Here is a 19,937-nt window from a genome sequence, read left to right as displayed (position 1 = left end):
ATACGCTACTATTACAGCTAAATATTCCATTTTGTGGTGGATTTCTTAAATATGTATGAAATCACTCAATATTTTTGTACAGCTGTCTACTCTGATCATTTGAATAAATGAGGGTCGGTTATTGTAAAAACTTGATGCACTCTAATAAGGATATTAATTAAACTAATCGACCTAAAACATAAAACCTACTACGCCACTAATTAAAATCCTACTAATGTCTTCAGGACAAAGCCAACATAAACTGATGATGTTTGGACCTCCACTGTGTCCAACAAGATATTATGTGAACACTGTTATAGAAGTTGTGACTATTGTGTATCCTGCAGTACATGTTTAGAGGACTTTATGTATTATCATCCCCTTTGTGACTATTTTTTTTATTTTTTAGATCAACATGTTGGTTGAGGGATTCCATGATGCCATACTGCTGTATGCTATTGCTTTGCATGAAGCTATGAAAAACGGATTCACCAAGAAGAACGGATCAGAGATCACTTTACGCATGTGGAAACAGAACTTTTGAAGGTACAACATGGAGTTTACTCTAAAATTGAAAATAACACTTAAACCAGCTCGTTGTTCACTGCTCACTGGTACTCTGATGTTTATAGGATTGCAGGCCAGGTATCGATGGATGTCAATGGTGACAGAATGGAGACTTCTCTTGATGTCCATGACCAACGCTGAGGAAGGAAACCTATGAGGTAAAGGAAACAAAACACTGTTACATATCATAGGTGATGGTGATGTCAGTGTTTGAAGAAGGAATACTGCTGTATTATTGATGCCAAACAGGAAGAAAACTCCAAGGCACTCTCTTTAAACATAAAAAGCTTTTATTCTCAAGGCATGGTCATACATTACAGGGTGGGGAAGCAAAATTTACAATGAACATTTAGTTGTTTTTTCTCAGCAGGCACTACGTCAATTGTTTTGAAACCAAACATATACTGATGTCATAATCATACCTAACACTATTATCCATACCTTTTCAGAAACTTTTGCCCATATGAGTAATCAGGAAAGCAAACGTCAAAGAGTGTGTGATTTGCTGAATGCACTCGTCACACCAAAGGAGATTTCAAAATAGTTGGAGTGTCCATAAAGACTGTTTATAATGTAAAGAAGAGAATGACTATGAGCAAAAACTATTATGAGAAAGTCTGGAAGATACTATTAAAGAAGAATGGGAGAAGTTGTCACCCCAATATTTGAGGAACACTTGCGCAAGTTTCAGGAAGCGTGTGAAGGCAGTTATTGAGAAAGAAGGAGGACACATAGAATAAAAACATTTTCTATTATGTCAATTTTCTTGTGGCAAATAAATTCTCATGACTTTCAATAAACTAATTGGTCATACACTGTCTTTCAATCCCTGCCTCAAATATTGTAAATTTTGCTTCCCCACCCTGTACCTTAAAAACACTTCAACAAAATGCTGGTATTGAGCTGGCAGCTGACTCATACTTTATCACGGCAACAATGGATTAATTATTTTCTAGATATAGTTATGATGGAGAGGTCAGTGGCCCGGATCCATGCAACCAGTCGAAAACCCTTTAGTATGTGGGATGCAGTTTTCATTATGGCTGAAGAAAGAGTGCCAACATAATTGTCTATGACCATCCTGATCACCTATCTGTTTATATCTGTAAATTATATTCTCTTTCACCTATGTGTATTTGTCTTTATTAGTGATTTTTGAATATTGAGATCCAGGTTGGGTTAGTATGGGGGTCACCATTGGCTCTGGGGCGGGGGGGGAATATACTTTGTGTGTCACAAAATCTTGTATCATAAAATGTGAATTTCTTTCTTTTATTTATTTATTTTTTTTACCTTCTCCAAGGAGGTGATGTTTTTGCTGGTGTTGGTTTGTTTGTCTGTTTGTCTGTCTGTCCGTGTGCAAGATAACTCAAAAAGTTATGGACGGATTTGGATGAAAATTTCAGGAAATGTTGATACTGGCACAAGGAACAAATGGGGGGGCACTGATCTGCCCTGCAGAGGTCTGCGCTCTCAGAGTGCTTTTCTAGTTTTGTATTGTACTTTGGTGATGTACAATGAAAATAAATTTTAAAAAATGAGCAAAAAAAACAAAAAAACACTTCAACTCGTTTCGGCTTCAAGCCTTCATCAGGAATTTTGTTTTTGTTTTTGCTTTTGTTTGAATTCCTGATCAAGGCTGGAAGCCGAAACGCGTTGAAGTGTTTTTTCAGGTCTATATATGACCATGCCATGAGAATAAAGGTATTTAATGATTAAAGAGAGTGCCTTAGAGTATTCTTCCTGTTTGCCATCTACTTTATGAATCCCTTTTTCCAAAGAGCACCTTGAACAAACTCTTTGTGGGTCCTAGAAGCATTCCTTCCCATGGTTTTCTGAACAGCTGCATAGTTTTCTGCTGTTCTGTTTCTATGATATATTATAACCTGAGATCTTTTCAGTTACTTAGGCTACGTTCAGACAGCAGGTCTTAATGCACATTCAGATTTTTTGGTGAAATCTGATTTTTTTTGTGTGTGCTCGACGCTCGTTCATATTACACATTAAATGCGACTTCTATCAGTTTTGAGTATGAACTGAATGGGACCCTGAAGTGACCCGCATGTGCAAAAGAGGTCCTGACATAGCCTAATACATGACCACGCAGGCACGCACTGTGTTTACGGTTAATATGGAGGGACGCAGAATTGTGACATTTGTCACATTGTCATAATGTAAAGGTCGGATAAATGCGACCTGGCCGTTCAGACTGAAGTCACATTGCAAAATATCAGATACGTATCAGATTTAGGATCACATATAAAAGTTGCCTGGGTCGGATTTGAAAAAACTGGATTTGTACATTTCAAACTGTCTTTAACAGGTCAGATACAGGCCACATATGGGCAAAAAAATCGGATTTGGGCCACATTTGCCTACAGTCCGAACATAGCCTTAGTACTGACCTGTTCTGTTTTTTTGGACTGCATATATATATTAGTTATGTAAAATTGGGGTAGGACAATATAACCTCAGATTCTTCCTTCTCCATTTCGTAGATAAAGGGTTGTTGAGGAGCCACAGTGAGATAGTTGTACACTGTGCTTTTTTTTTGCCTTCAATATTCTGGAGTGTTTCATTCACCTTTGTATTTTGTTCCTACTTATGTTTAAAATAAACTTCATCGTCATCATCATAACATTGTACTGTGATGCCTAAGACTGTACATGTGCTGTCATTTTAACAGGTTTTGCTCTACTCGTTTTCAGGTAGTGGCCAACTACTTCGGTGCAAATGGAACTTTTCAGTTGCTCCCAGGATTCAACATCGACCATTTCACTCTCAAAGTCAGACAACCACCGATAACGGAGATACAAGACAAATCATGTAAATGAAAAGGCCTGTTCTGTTTCAAATCTGAAATGTCTCTATAATCCTGTTACCGTTAATTACTGTTAATATCTGTACTAATGACGTCTCTCTCTCACAGGTGGACTAGGAGTATCAGCTCTGACAGGAGTCATAGTGGGAGCTGTTCTGGAACTGCAATGCTTATAGCATTCTACTTCTTTAGGTAACAGTTCATTTATCGGCACCACTTTTCAATTAGGATACATTTATATTTGAATTCATAAGGCATGAGTACAGGGTGAGTCAGAAAAACGCTCTTTTCATTTAAAGAAATTGTACAACTGAAATGGAAATGCTTATTTTTCTTTTGATCATACAGTCATATTGATGTGGTTATTGAGCATGTCTGGTGATTGAATCACTGATTTATGGCATAGCATAACAGAGGGAATGTCCATTGTTTATTGTGCACTGAAATATCTGCCAACACAGTTTATGCCATCGTGAATGAAATTGAAATTGTCAACCATTACAGCATGTTTACTCGCCATCAAAATGTTTTGTCTCAACGAAGTCGTCCGGCACGACCTTCAACCTGGCTACCATTCAGATTGATGCATCTGTGCTCGTTGTCGCATCTCTAACACAGCTCTTCTCGCCATTCGTGTTCGTCGTAGGGCTTGGATTTCAGCCGTGATGCGATTTCGGAGTTCCTGAAGAGTTTGTGGAACAGTCTGATACACACGGTTTTTAAGATGCCCCCACAAGAAAAAATCAAGGGGGGTCAAGTCCGGGGATCTAGGTGGCCACTCTCTCTCCTGACCCAAACAGACAACTCGATGAGGGAAATAATATCTGCAATCGCTGTGGTCTTGCCATGATGAAAACTCCCTGGGCACTGTCATGTAGGCCTATGTCCTGAGTGTGAAAGCAAAGCCCCGACTCCTGTAATTGTTGTCAATTTCAAGTTTGTTCACTGTGGCATATATTGTGTTGGCAGGTATTTCAGTGCCCAATAAACAATGGACCTTCTCTCTCTTATGCAATGCAATAAATCTATGACTACATCACCAGACATGCTCAATAACCACATCAATATGACTGTATGGTCAAAAGAAAAATCAGTGTTTCCGTTTTAGCAGTACAATTTCTTTAAATGGAAAGAGTGTTTTTTCTGACTCACCCTGTATAACTTATAAAAAAAGTCCAACAGTTGGCATAAATAGTTTCAGATACCTATTGAACAGTGTTTCCCAACCTTTTTGAGCCACGGCACATATTTTACATTAGAAAAATCACAAGGCACACCACCAAAAAAAATGTCACATAAGGTATACGTATTGAAATATAATGCAAATCTGGTCTCAATTTACTCAGTGTGAAACCTGGGCCTGTTTAGTTGAACACAAAGCTGATATTCTGGCAGGAATTGAAGACAGACTGAGAGGGGTGTGTCAGCAACCCCTCAGACAGACCCCCGGATTGAGGTTCGTTGTATAATAGCATGGGGGGCATATCTCCCCTGCCCCACCCCATTGCCTGGGGTTCGCGGGTAACTCGCTAATCCACACATCACTGGTGAGGGGGCTTTATCAACAGAATGCACCACATCGGGGCCGGTTCACTTTTATTTTTTATTTTGCAAAGGTGAACTGTTGTTGTAGAGATGATCATTGGTGCGTGCAGTCGTATGTTTCTATATCACGCTGCTTGCTTACAGTACCAATTAGGGGAAAGTGGGTAACTTTCCGTGGCACACTGCTTGAGAAACACTGCTATTGAACAAGGTTGAGCCAGTCAGATCTTACACTGGTTAGTTTACTTTTTCTTGTCTCTGTATCAGTCAGCATGTTCAAACTATTTACTAATGAGTTTCTAACACTTATAACCTTCAAGCCTCTGAGCCTTTTTTTTGGAGCAAAATCTTCTTTTCCTTCGGGCTGTTCCCTTCAGGGGTCACCACAGCCATTCATCTTCCTCCATTTAACCCCATCATCTGCATCCTCTTCTCTCACACCTACTACCTTCATGTCCTCTTTCACTACATCCATAAATCCAGTCCAGGGTCTTCCTCTAGACCTTCTGCTTGGTAGTTCTAACCCAGGGGTGAGCAATCCTGGTCCTCGAGGGCCGGTATCCTGCATGTTTAGGATGTTTCCCTCTTCCAACACACCTGGTTCACATGATCAGCCTATCATCAAGCTCTGCAGAAGCCTGATAATGACCTTCAGGTGCGCTGGAAGAGGGAAACCTCTAAAACATGCAGGATACCGGCCCTCGAGGACCAGGATTGCCCACCCCTGTTCTAACCTCTTCGTCCTTCTACCAGTATATTCCCTGTCCCTCCTCTGTACATGTCCAAACCATCTCAGTCTGGCCTCTAGGACTTTTTCTCCAAAACACCTAACATGTGCTGTTCCTCTGATGTACTCATTCCTGATCCGATCCATCATGGTCACTCCCAAAGAGAACCTCAGCATCATAGGCTAGCTGAGTATTTTAGAAAATGGATACTTCTCCCTCTCCGTTTTCTAAAAAACATTGTGCAGATGTGACCATTTTCAGAAAAATCTGCGTTTACACGGCCCCTTATATCTACACCGCCAAGAGCATGCCAGGTTTGTACATGGTAGCTAGGGTGCCGATAAAGGGTGGGGGTAAACGTAACAAATTCAAATTCATGGGGCCCAGCATTTGTGGGGGGCCCATAGAACAGTGGTTAGAAGTTGTTGAAATTTTGCATAAGATCTGCTGTATGAGAGGCGTAGAAGTCAGGAGTCAGACGTTGCATGTTAAGTTTCCGTTTTGCTTCATGCTAGTGTAAGTGACGTTATGTACCCCCCCCCCCCCCCCCCATCCATCAGACTGAGAAGATACTGATTTTTTTTTTTTTCTAATTCAGTATCTTCTCAATCTGTCAGATATAGAATAGGAAAAAAAAAAAAGAGATAACATCCTCATTTATGAAGGGTCCACAATGTTTATGCTTTCATGGGCCCACATTTGGTAGCAGCACCCTGGATGGCCATGTGGTGAGACGATCAAGTACCACTAACCAATCAGATCTAGAAAAGAATCACAACAAAATGTACTTCCACTAGGAACCTATGGAGATGTAGTCTTCCTGGTTCTGGATCCAAACAAGGTCCGAGACATGTAACCAGTGCAAAGCAATGCAGGTTGATTAATCTGATGAAAAATTTTAACCGTTTGACAGCACTAGTGTTTTTTCTAAAAACATTTCAAGTACCCCCTGGCCTTCTTCCATGTACCCCCATTAGAGAAAGACTGACCTATGTGATCTATGTGCTCATGTAGCTGTAACCAGACAGGAAATGTAACACACAATTAACCACTTTTCCTCTTGCTCTTAGTGATTTTCATGAAAAGTTTAACAGTTTTTAACAGTTTAACACAGTGTTTTTCAACCTTGGGGTCGGGAACCTTCATGGGGTCACCTGGAATTCAAATGGGGTCGCCTGAAATTTCTAGCAATTGATAAAAAATACAAAAAAAAAAACTTACTAATAAAATATATGTTGAGTTGACAGAAACAATCATAATACATAAAAGAGATGACAAACTCTGAAGCTGAAACTGAAGCACTGTGGTACTGTTTATCTGTCAAATGTTTATTGTGGCCAGTATGTACTTATTGATTCAAAATTACTTAAGTGTTCGGTAATTCATTGCAGCCTTGTAAATCTAAGCTGGACTGACTGTACATATCCTGACCAAGGAAATCTAATTCTCCTTTGTGCAGTAATCTACACCTGGCTTTACTGCCTCCGTCCATAATAATATACACTCAACAAAATATAAACGCACCACTTTTGTTTTTTGCTCCCATTTGTCATGAGCTGAACTCAAAGATCTAAAACTTTTTCTGTGTGCACACAAGGTTTATTTCTCTCAAATATTGTTCACAATCTGTCTAAATTTGTGTAAGTGAACACTTCTTCTTTTCTGAGATAATCCATCCACCTCACAGGTGTGGCATATCAAGATGCTGATTAGACAGCATGATTTTTTGCACAGGTGTGCCTTAGGCTGGCCACAATAAAAGGCCACTCCAAATGTGCAGTTTATCACACAGCACAATACCACAGATGTCACCAAGTTTTGAGGGAATATGCACTGGTCATGCTGACTTCAGGAATCTCCACCAGAGCTTTTGCCTGTGAATTGAATGTTCATTTCTCTACCATAAGCCATCTCCAAAGCTGTTTCAGAGAATTCATGAAGAAGACTGTGCGAGGAAAATGGTGGTCACACCAAATACTGACTGGTTTTCTGACCCCCCTGGACCACCCAATACAGTAAAAGTGCACATTTTAGAGTGGCCTTTTATTGTGGCCAGCCTAAGTCACACCTGTGCAATAATCCTGCTGTCTAATCAGCATCTTGATCTGCCACACCTGTGAGGTGGATGGATTTATCTCAGCAAAGGACAAAGGAGAAGTGCTCACTAACACAGATTTAGACAAATTTATGAACAATATTTGAGAGAAATAGGCCTTTTGTGTACATAGAAAAAGTTTTAGATCTTTGAGTTCAGCTCATGAAAAATGGGAGCAAAAACAAAAGTGGTGCGTTTATATTTTTGTTCAGTGTAAATTACATAGACTAAATGTTGTCTAAAATTAATGTTTATTATTATTTATCAACATCGTATAGCAAACTATTACAGGGTGGGGAAGCAAAATTTACAATATTTTGAGGCAGGGATTGAAAGACAGCGTATGACCAATTAGTTTATTGAAAGTCATGAGAATTTATTTGGCACAAGAAAATTGACATAATAGAAAATGTTTTATTCTATGTGTCCTCCTTCTTTCTCAATAACTGCCTTCACACGCTTCCTGAAACTTGCGCAAGTGTTCCTCAAATATGGGGTGACAACTTCTCCCATTCTTCTTTAATAGTATCTTCCAGACTTTCTCGTAATAGTTTTGCTCATAGTCATTCTCTTCTTTCCATTATAACAGTCTTTATGGACACTCCAACTATTTTTGAAATTTCCTTTGGTGTGACGAGTGCATTCAGCAAATCACACACTCTTTGACGTTTGCTTTCCTGATTACTCATATGGGCAAAAGTTTCTGAAAAGGTATGGATAATAGTGTTAGGTATTGATTATGACATCAATATATGTTTGGTTTCAAACAATTGACGTAGTGCCTGCTGAGAAAAAACAACTAAATGTTCATTGTAAATTTTTGCTTCCCCACCCTGTATATGATCAAAAGAAATTAATTTTTGCAAAAATTGTCTCTGTTTTTAATGTCTGGGGTCGCCAGAAATTTGTGATGTTAAAATGGGTCACGAGCCAAAAAAGGTTGGAAACCACTGGTTTAACAGCAGTTGAACTAAATAATTGTTGCAGACCAGAGTGAAAACAGAGGATTTTTCCAATAATATGATTTATTGCTCTGCAGAAAAAACTATAGGATTACCATTGAGCGTCGCAGGCACAGTGAAGAATGTGACATTGGGAAGCACCGTCAGTTACGAGAGGACTCCATCAGGTCAAACTTCTCAGCGGCATAATCTCCAACAGTCCTTCACAGTGAATCGCACATCCAAATGTGACCAAAGACTTTGCAAAAGCTGTCAGTGGTGTCATGCTGTTTAAAAAAAAAAAAAAAAGACAAAAAAAAAAAAGAAAAATGACATGCTTTTTGTTTGTAACCTTTTGATGTTTTGACTCATTGTAACTCAGGACAATTTAAGTCACAAAGCACCACTTAACTGGATTTTACTCAGTGCAAAGGTATATGATTGTATAGAACCCTTTGTCCATTGTATCCTGTAGGATTTTTACAATGTCTGCAGTCATATTTTTAATTAAAAAAAAACTGTAGTGTTTACCATGGCAGATGAGACGGATGCAGAACACACAGCCTATTTAACGCTTAATTGGCATGCACTCGGGGAGGGAGGTCTACTTTTGTTTTTCAGGTTTATAGACAAAATCAAGACCAGTTTTAGATTTTGACTTTTGAGGAGCTAACTGACTGATTAAAGCGGGATAAAGTTGTATATTGTTAGACTCTAAGCTACTGATATTTTAAGCTACTGATATAGTTAGGTTACTAGTTTACCATAATCCTGCTGAGCTCTAGTAGCCTCCATGCTAATAGTAGTCCTCATTAAAAACACTGGGTAACATCATTGCTTTTGGTTGAATAAAAATAAATGCAACACCTCCCTGCAGAAGAAATCGTGGCAGGATCTTAACGCCTACTTTACAGGGCGTTGCTTCGTTCATAGGTGAAAAACTTATTTAGTAATGCTAAATGTAGGAGATATTTTCTTTGTATATATGATGTTACAGTGTCAGAATTATTTGTGGTTAAAATCTTCAAATCTTAAGGTGAAAGTAATGCAATTAAGTATACACACACATCATTCATATCTATAAACATGTATCTATTCAGTCCATCCAAACATACAAACTACAACACTGGACCCACTTCAGAGCTGCCATATATATGAGTTTACAGAATGTGAATCATGCAGATCAAGCTGTTATACATATACATATTATAGGCCTTAGTTCTGGTTTGTGAACTAATTTTCTTCCAAATGTAGCTCGTTCTAGTGAAACCGCCTCTTCCACAGGTTGTGATTGGAACTCCTCTCACAAAGGATGTATTTTTAACTGATTGCAGATATATAATGTACATTGTGCCATAATATGGTGTCAAATTATCTTGTCCAGTCCCACTTCTTCTACTTTCCGAAGTGTTTTTTTTTTTGTTTTGTTTTTATTGTGAAATCAGTCTACTTAGTCTTTTTGTGATACTTCCTATCTTTTTCTCCAAGTCAACAGATAATTTGATCACCACCATCTTCTATTCTTTCATCTTCTTTTCCAACAAATTAGCTCTGGTTTGTGAATTGATTTTCCTCAAAATTTAGCTCCTTCCAGTAAAACCGACTCTCCCACAGGTTGTGATTGGAACTCTTCTCACAGAGGACGTATCATTAACTGACAGCAGATACGTAATGTACATTTTGCCTTTTTCTACTTCCCAAAGTGTTAAAGGTTTTTTGTTGTTTTGTTTTTTTTGTGAAACCAGTCTGTTTACTCTTTTTGTGCTACTTCCATGCTTTTTCTCCAAGTCGATAGATAATTTAATCTATTTTTTTTGTTGTCAAATCCATCATCTCTAATCTCTTTCCAACCTGTAGAATATAAAACACTTATAGTGGTTCACACATAATACAGTGTAAAATTGTCTTCCAAAGTGTTAAGTGTTTTTTTTTTGGGGGGGGGGGTTTCCTGCTCACTCTTTTGTTTTGTTTTTTTTTTGCTACTTTCTACCTTTTTCAATAGCCAAATCAGTAGATAATTTACACCACTCTTGTCCAGTCCCAATTTTTTCCACTTTCCAAAGTGTTTTGGATTTTTTGTTTGGTGAAACCAGTCTGCTTACTCTTTTTGGCCTACTTCCTATAGTTTTCTCCAAGGTGATAGATAATTTAATTACCACCACTAACTTCTATTTTTTTTTTTTTATCTTCTTTTCACCAAACTGATTTTCTTCAAAACTTTGCTCGTTCTAGTGAAATTGACTCTTCCACAGGTTGTGATTGGAACTCCTCTCACAAAGGATGTATTTTTAACTGATTGCAGATATATAATGTACATTGTGCCATAATATGATGTCAAATTATCTTGTCCAGTCCCACTTCTTCTACTTTCCGAAGTGTTTTTTTTTTTGTTTTTTTTTTTTTATTGTGAAATCAGTCTACTTAGTCTTTTTGTGATACTTCCTATCTTTTTCTCCAACTCAACAAATAATTTGATCACCACCACCATCTTCTATTCTTTCATCTTCTTTTCCAACAAATTAGCTCTGGTTTGTGAATTGATTTTCCTCAAAATTTAGCTCCTTCCAGTAAAACCGACTCTCCCACAGGTTGTGATTGGAACTCCTCTCACAAAGGACGTATCATTAACTGACAGCAGATACGTAATGTACATTTTGCCTTTTTCTACTTCCCAAGTGTTAAAGGTTTTTTTTTTGTTTTGTTTTTGTGAAACCAGTCTGTTTACTCTTTTGTGCTACTTCCATGCTTTCCCTCCAAATCGATAGATAATTTAATCTATTTTTTTTGTTGTCAATCCACCATCTCATCTTTTTCCAACCTGTAGAATATAAACACCTACAGTGGTTCACACATAATATGGTGTCAAATTATCTTGTCCAGTCCTACTTTTTCCACACTTTGTTGAGTGTTCTCTGTCTTTTGTTTTTCATTTTGTAAAACCAGTCGGCTTATTCTTTTTTTTTTTTTTTTTTTTTTTTTTTTTTTTTGCTACTTTCTAGTTTTTTCAGTTGCCAAGTCAATAGATAATTTAATCACCACTACTAACTTCTATTTTTTTTTATCTTCTTTTTCACCAGACTGATTTTCTTCCAAACTTTGTTCGTTCTAGTGAAACCGACACTTCCACAGGTTGTGATTAGAACTCCTCTCACCCAAGGACGCATCTTTAACTGATGGCAGATACAAAATGAACATTGTGCCATAAATTGGTGACAAATTATCTTGTCCGGTCCCAATTTCTCCACTTTCCAAAGTGTTTTTTTTTGTTTGTTTGTTTTGTGACACCAGTATGCTCACTCTTTTTTTTTTTTTTTTTTCTTTTTTTTTTTCTTGCTACTTTCTAGTTTTTTCAATAGCTAAGTCAATAGATAATTTAATCACCACTACTAACTTATATTTGTCTATCTTCTTTTCCAACAAATTAGCTCTGGTTTGTGAACTAATTTTCTTTAAAACTGGTTCATTCTTGTGAAACCGACTCTTCCACAGGTTGTGATTGGAACTCCTCTTACAAAGGACGTATCATTAACTGATGGCAGATACATAATGTACATTGTGCCATAATATGGTGACAAATGATCTTATCCCACATTGTCTTTTTTTCAAAGTGTTTTTTTTTTGTTTGTTTTTTGTGAATCCAGTCTGCTTACTCTTTTTGTGCTACTTCCCTTTTCTCCGAGTCAATAAATAATAAATATAATGTACATTTTGCCATAATATGGTGACAAAATATTTTGTTCGGTCCCACTTTTTCCACTTGCTGTCTTCCTACCTGTTTCTCCAAGTCAATAGAATATTTAATCCCCACCACCATCTTCTGTTTTTGTTGTTGTCATCACCATCATCTCTCATCTCTTTCCAATCTGTAGAATATAAAACGCCTACAATGGTTCACACTTCTGTTCGTGGGAAATTCTATTATTTTCTTGATTCAAAATTTGGTTCACAAACCAGAATGGCACAAGTTCCATGTTAGTAGTAAAAGGGGGCGATTACAGCCCCTGAGTGGTCGTATGGATTTGGGAACATGCATAATGGGTCCATTTTAACAAACAAGTCAGATACAAGAGGACTTCACCAGGCAGATTTGTAGACTCACACATTTTAGAGTTAACTTTATTTATGTAAGTAAAATAATTTATTCACATAACCAAAGACATAGGTTCCAAAATAAAACCTAAGAATTCAGTTTTAGAAAGTGTAATCCCAATTCCAATCCCAGTTGTGGTGTTATAGAAATGCATTTGCACAGATGTCATTATATATTATTATAGTAAAGCAGTGTGAGATGCTTTCCATAAAGTACATATGGGTTTATAAACGATTAAATAAAATTTGATTTTAATGCTGTCATTCAGGTTGTATTATTCATTCAGAAAAAAACTGTTTTGTAGAAAGAAAATAAATAGTGAACTTTGTAACAAACTTCAGTCTTGTTCAGTTTATGTGATGAAATAATGTTCAGATTTATTCAATACAAACCAGTCCGACATCTCATGTTTGAACGTGTTATTGCAGCAGATATTTTTTTACTTGTTGTATTAGGGAATATCCTCTTCCACTCTTTGGGTTGCGAGGTTCCTGCATTCTCATTCCACAGGCTGAATTCACAGTGAATGTGGAAACACCATCATCTTCTACAACACTGATTCACCAGTAAAACCCATGGAGTTGGATCAATGACAGTGGATGGAGATACTTGTTTTATTTTCCATTAATGATTATACTGTGTTGCAAAAGTCACTTTTTCCTCTTTTTTTTCCCTGATTTGATCTAATAACCTTTGAATTTGCATTGAGCTATTGATCAGTAAATTAAATGAAAAAATGCAAAGAATAATATTATAATAAATGGTGATAAATCACTTGGGGAAAGACAAAAAACATTTGGAATTTGTGACAAAAATAGTTATGGATATTAAAGGTTAATGTTGGAGCTAAATTTATATCAGCATAATTTACAATAAGTATGTAAAAGGGTCCAAATTAAGAAATCTAAACTTAACTTACCTTATTTTATACTTTATATTTTTATTTTATTAATAAAGTCTTCTGATTCTGAAAAGGAACTCATGGTTGTATGTATTGAGGAAGAAATTATGGAGTACGTTAACATCCAAAAACAGCAGGGTCAAAGCTAAACAAATGTATATCCTTAAATTAAATGTACAATACTAGACTTTTTATGGCTATTTTGGAGTTTAAAGAACACTTAATTTTAAATGTTGGTTGTGCAATTTACAAGGATAATAAGGTTCTATTTCATCTTGTTCAAAAGTAAAAAAAAAAAAAAAAAAACAACCAAAATAAAAAATAAAAAACATAAGGGCTGCTCTGGATAAAAACACATTATATAATGAAAACATTATCAATATTATATTTGATTCCTGCCATTTTATAAATCCATAACTCTTGCTCACTGAACATTTAGAGATAATCTTACCCACTTATTGATTACTGACTGATTACTTACTGACGTCCCTAAATCTTACAGACTGAACATTTATAGATTAACTGCACTCTTTATTGATTATGAAAGATCAAAAAGAGGCTGAGGTGCTGAACAACCAGGTAAGGATGTGAAACATGAGACATTCAGGGACATCCACCATCCATTGTCCATGCTTATGTTTTACTGTACGTCATTGTTATTTTAACACATTAGTTTTAGTTCAAATCCAAGATGACAAACAAACAAAGAAATCAGAAACAGAACACTGTATTAATCCCAGGGGGAAATTATTGTGTGTTATCGTGTGCTTCATTCAAGTATAATAAAAATTAGCAGGAAATTATTAGTACAACAGAAAAAATATATAAAGCTCTAAATATACAAACGTCTAAAACTGAATATCAAATATTCATATTAAAACACAAAATCAGAACAGCAATTTCTCCAATATGTACCAGAGAGTATATTATCAATATGATTAAGAAATATACATAATAAGGGTGCAAAAATATTGTCGTGTGTAATTATAATTATGTGAATAATGCATTATAGTACAGTATTACAATACAGTGGTTAAAAAAAATGCTTGACTGTGGGTCTATTCAAATGAGTCTGGTGGTTCAAAGCAGAACACGACAATGGATTCAGTTCCATGTCAGAAAATGAGCTTTGTTAGACTCCACTGACACCACAGCTCTAATTATAGGATGTTAAAATGATTTTTAATACAAATCTCACAGTTTAGAGTGAACTGAAAAGGCTGACTCACCTTCAGTATTACCACTGAAAGACTCAGGAGGATTTTAGAACAAGAAGTGGTGTGTTTCACCATTTTCACCTATAAAAGACTGTTTTATTTTTACTCATTTACTGACTTTTATTTTTTATTCTCATAAGCACTGATGAGTTTCATTACAATTACATCCTTTCATTAAGTTCACAGCTCAAAAAAAGTCTAGTGTTGAGTATTACCCGACTGTTTTTTCATGAGCAGTGTTTATTATTTATTTGCTGGATTTTCAGTGAAAGATTAAACGTAAAAGATCTGATTAACATGTGGTCGCAAATGAGCCCAGAAAACACATCCAGGAAGGATGTTTGGATTGATGCATGAGATTTGATTGGTATCAGTGCGATAAACACACTGTAAGTCACTCAGCATTATCCTTCACAAAGAAAGCTTGTTTGGGCCATTTCCTTATTATCTGATCAGAGGGACTGTGATTTGGACATTATCCATGTAGCTATCAATTGATGACTTGAATGACGTCAAAAACATTTTATCAGAGCGAAGTCTCACACTCCACATGGCCAAGTTGACAATTTACTCTCCATGGAATGCATTCCCTCTCAGCTTTGGACGGAATGGCTTCCTTCCTTCTTTACTTTACACTTCCCTTCTCATTAGTCCACGCTGATGCCTGATCATTGTTTTACTTGACTTCTGAACATCGTGTCACTTTCTTATAATGCATTTGGGAAAATACTTCATAAGATGGCAAGAAAAAAATACTCATATCTTTGAAACATATAAAATGTTGTGAGATTTTCATCTATGTCACGAATATAGAAAATAATGCAGTTAAGTTAATAGCACACAAAGAGTCTTGAAAATTCACAATAGCACAGTAATAGTGATACATTTTTTTATATCATCAACCGTGAACAAATGCTTTCTGCATCTGTGTGTGTTACAAATTACGTTAAGTTATGAATTAATTGAAGATTACTAAGAATATACTGACTGAGACACGATGAAGGTGCATTGCAATAATCCAAACAAACGCAAATGGAAGCACAAATAACAGTTTCTAGATTTTTGGCAGATACAAATGTAATGTTTTGGATAGTTAACGTCACTGAAAACATATAGACCTGACTATTAAAAATAGTGTAGGTTAGATCAGTGGTCCCCAACCACTGGTCCCCGGACCGGTACTGGTCCATTTGGTTCCGGGCCGCAGAGAAAAAACACATTGTGGTTAATATTAAAGCAACTTTTTTCCATTAGTCTAGTGGGGATTTTATTTTGAAAAGCGACCATTTCCGCCCTCGCCTCACAACCGCTCATGAATCAGTAGTAACACAAGCTAAAGAAATGAGCCAAAAACCAAATTCACTGGAGAACTTTTTCGGGAAGAAACGAGGAACGATGAGTCTGCAGAAGGGTCACAGAATGCCTGCAAACAGAAAACTGCATGTTGAAGGAAATATAATTCCTGCCTCAGTTACAGGTTCATCGCAACAAGTGACGTACAAGCGCCTCCAAACTGCTCCAGCACATCCATCCATGTTTGAGACAACTTCAAACCTCTGTGCATTCTGGATTCAAGTCAAACCAGAATATGCAGATTTTGCAACAAAAGCCCTGAAAGTCCTTCTGTTTCCAACGGAATCCAGAGTGGACTGGATCTACAGAACACACCTGGACTGTGTGTCTCCCATCACCCCCAGATGGGACCATCTAGTTGCAGGGAAACAAGTCCAGGGTTCCACTGGTTCTGCATTAGGGTGAGTTGATATTCTACTGTAGAATCATTGGAATTGCTTGATGTACAGTGTAAGTGTTTCAGATCACATGCTCTGAACTGAAAGGTTTTTGTTATTGGAACCCCGCACCCAAGCCCGGATTAACCATATGGGCAATTGGGCAATTGCCCAGGGGCCCGCGACCTCTGAAGGGCCCTGGGTAGCTCGGGCATAACGAAAATATCTGGTTATCTTTTGCTTATAAATGAAACTGTCCGCTGCCCGGAGCCATTGCACTGCACAGAAACCCTGCTGTCTGTGACCGTGAGCTGAGACCCTCTCCTCATTGGTCAGTCCAAAAAGCGAATCAGCGGTGACGCAAATCAATGTGCGTGCACTGAGCGGGATGTCAGGTGTCAAGAACTACGCGACATACGTACGCGAATCAAAACACTGCAAACATGGAGAAGCAGCTAAGTGGGAGCGCCAAACAAAATTAAAAAAGGAGAGGGACATCCTGGGGTTGTGATGATGGGGCCCTTGAATATCGTTGCCCAGGGTACAATGAAGTGTTAATCTGGCCCTGCCCGCACCTCTTCCCAGTCTGCAGAAAATTGTCATGCGTGAAACCGGTCCATAGTACAAAAAAGGTTGGGGACTACTGGGTTAGATGATAGGGAGCAAAGTGTGAGGAAATAGTTTTTGAATGGATTCTAGATCACTGATGTTTTTTTATTGAAGGAAATTTGACACCATCAATAACATGCATCCAGAGGTTGTTGAACTCATTACTACTCTGAGTATCAAGAAGTATAACTATGTGTCATCAACATAGAAATGGTACTTGACATTGTGTTTGTAGATGATTTCACCAAGCGGCAACATGCAGATGAAAAATAGTAGGGGCTCAAGAACTGAGCCCTGTGGAACTCCCTATTTTCACTTTTTTTTAATTATTTAACCAGGAAAAAAATTCCATAGAGATTATGAACCTCTTTTACAAGGGAGCCCTGGCCAAGATAGGCAGCAAATATAACACACAGTTACAAGATTACACAGTTAAAACACATAACAGACACATTCGACAATAAACAGTTAGTAAAAAAATAATAAGTGTAAGTTATGGAGTCGGCCTCAAGACAGAAGAAATTCAGATGCAGTTTCCTATTTCTGCACAGAATGACCTCCTCAAGAGATATAATCAATATCAATCTAAAATAAAACCTACAGTGTCAACCTTATATATTCCATTAAAGTACCATGATTAACGTTCTCATATCCAGTAAAGAGATCCAATAGGAGTAAAACACTGTATCGACTACAGTCGGCTGCTAAAAGAAGGTTTCTTCAAACTTAAACAGCGCAGTTTTGGTGCATTAACAACCTGCCCTAAAATTTCTTAAAGAGGCCATCATTCTTTTGTCAGGAATAGGAATTTTGAGATCTGGTGAAATTATTCAGATTATCTGGGTCTAAGTAGGTTTCTTAAGTGTTCTTAAAGAATAGAGTTCCTTTTAGAAAATGGATTTGAGTGGTGTAAAGAAAGCAGGCAGGACTCTTCATTTTGCAAGGGTTAATTTTCCAAAGGAGGTGAAGGAACCATTTGTACTGGGCAGAAATTTACAACATTTACTCTGGATGTAACCTCTTTGTATGTGGAAGATCTAAGTATAAGACAGCTGGAGTAAAAGTGTTCTCTGTATTTGTGCATTTCAGTGAAATGACTGAACATGACCACATTCAGGATTAGGTGAAATAATGTTAACTGTGTTCATCATACAATGCACACAGAATAATTGCTCCCACGTGTTATTTCAGTCTGAACATCAACACAACAGCAGCGGCTGCTCATTTCCCTGCACTTAACATCTCATGGGATGAGTGAGGAAAGGGAAAACAAGCACTGCTCCTAGACCTTATCGGCATTTACCTCCTGGCTAAAGAGGCCGGTAAATAGAGTAGCATTCTACAGCCACATCAGCTGTAGGAAGTTCATGAGAAGTACAACTGAGGGTAAAAAAAAAAAAAAAAAAAAACCTGCAGTCTGTGGTACACAAACTCTTTTAGTTTGACTTTCACAAATACTGTTTTTAATTAAGGCCTTGCCTCTTAGTAGATGTTACACAAAGGAGTTATGTATCACTTCCTGAGGCCACAAAAAAAATACAACAATACATTTTGTTGCTGTATATGACGCTCAAGACACATCATGTAAATTTCATGTCAGTCTGATGATGTCAGACCAGAAAAGTCACTGTTTTGACTTTGCATTGCAGAGGTCTTCAGATTAAAATGACAAACTTTGATTTTGATAATGGGAATTATCAAAGAGGTCTGGGAAATACAATGGCTAGAAATTGCTTTTATTCTTTTAAATAGGATGGTGCATTCTTCTTTTTGGTCTGGATGTGGCACATGTGTGTACCAAACCTAACATATCTAGCTGACAACTAATGTGGTGACTTACTTTTACTTCTTTTTCTTGTTTTTCATTTTTCAAGTTTCATGAGTTTTCAAACACTTCTGATGAAAAAGTAGTACTAGGGCAACAGCAGTTAGGGCAGTGTGGTGGTCTTGTGGTTGGCACCTATGCCTCACAGCAAGCAAAGATGGACCAGAGCCTTTCTGTGTTGAGTTTTCCTGTTCTCACTACACTGCACAGGTTACTCCCAGGGTGACCTTTTATACATTGTTGGTGGTGACATGAATAATGTGTTTCAGTCCAGAGCTACTGGGCCCAATGAAGATGCTCCTGGACTGACGGTACACTCACAGTAGACTCCTTTATAGGGAAAGTGGAGGCTGGACACTATTACATTCCGTAAAAGGTGGCATACCTGTGGAAAAGCTGAGCAGAGAATTGTGAATGTATTCCAACCATGGAGGGTGGGTGGAGGAACAGCAGGGTGATGAGCAGCAACACAGTGGAGATCAGATCTCAAATCCTGACTGACCCGCTCCATCTGGTCATTGGTATGGGATGGTAACCTGAGGAGAGGCTGGCAGTGCCCCCCACTGCCTTTCAGAAAGCCTTCCAGAACAGTGGCGGCTGCTCGTCTTTCAGACAGGGGAAGCTCATTGTCAGCTTACATCAAAAAAAAAAAAAAAAGTCAAGTTATTTAAACATAAATTCGGCCCTCCGTTCCTTTTTAGGAAAATGGTTGTATCGTACCAACTAAACAAGAAAATGTTGAAATTATGTTAAATTGAAACAAGGAAGTACAATGAGTGTGTTTTATTTACAGTGCAAGAAATGAACAAGTCATTTCATTGTGGTTTCTCTCTTGATTTCACAGCAGAATGTGCGACGGTATTAAACTGAACTGTGTCAGTGAAGGAGT

At 37.5% G+C, this 19,937-nt stretch overlaps 1 long non-coding RNA gene across 1 annotated transcript; it reads left to right on the top strand.

The window, feature by feature from the left end:
- The first annotated feature begins 3,524 nt into the window (after positions 1–3,524).
- On the top strand, positions 3,525–9,033 carry LOC115426084 (uncharacterized). Its single transcript, XR_003936309.1, has 2 exons — positions 3,525–3,559; positions 8,775–9,033. It is a non-coding gene; the product is annotated as an uncharacterized LOC115426084 (long non-coding RNA).
- Positions 9,034–19,937: the final 10,904 nt, after the last annotated feature.

The sequence above is a fragment of the Sphaeramia orbicularis genome, chromosome 9 (assembly GCF_902148855.1).
Source record: "Sphaeramia orbicularis chromosome 9, fSphaOr1.1, whole genome shotgun sequence".
NCBI classification, from domain to species: Eukaryota; Metazoa; Chordata; class Actinopteri; order Kurtiformes; family Apogonidae; genus Sphaeramia; species Sphaeramia orbicularis.
This window is presented reverse-complemented; position numbering and strand designations above follow the sequence as displayed.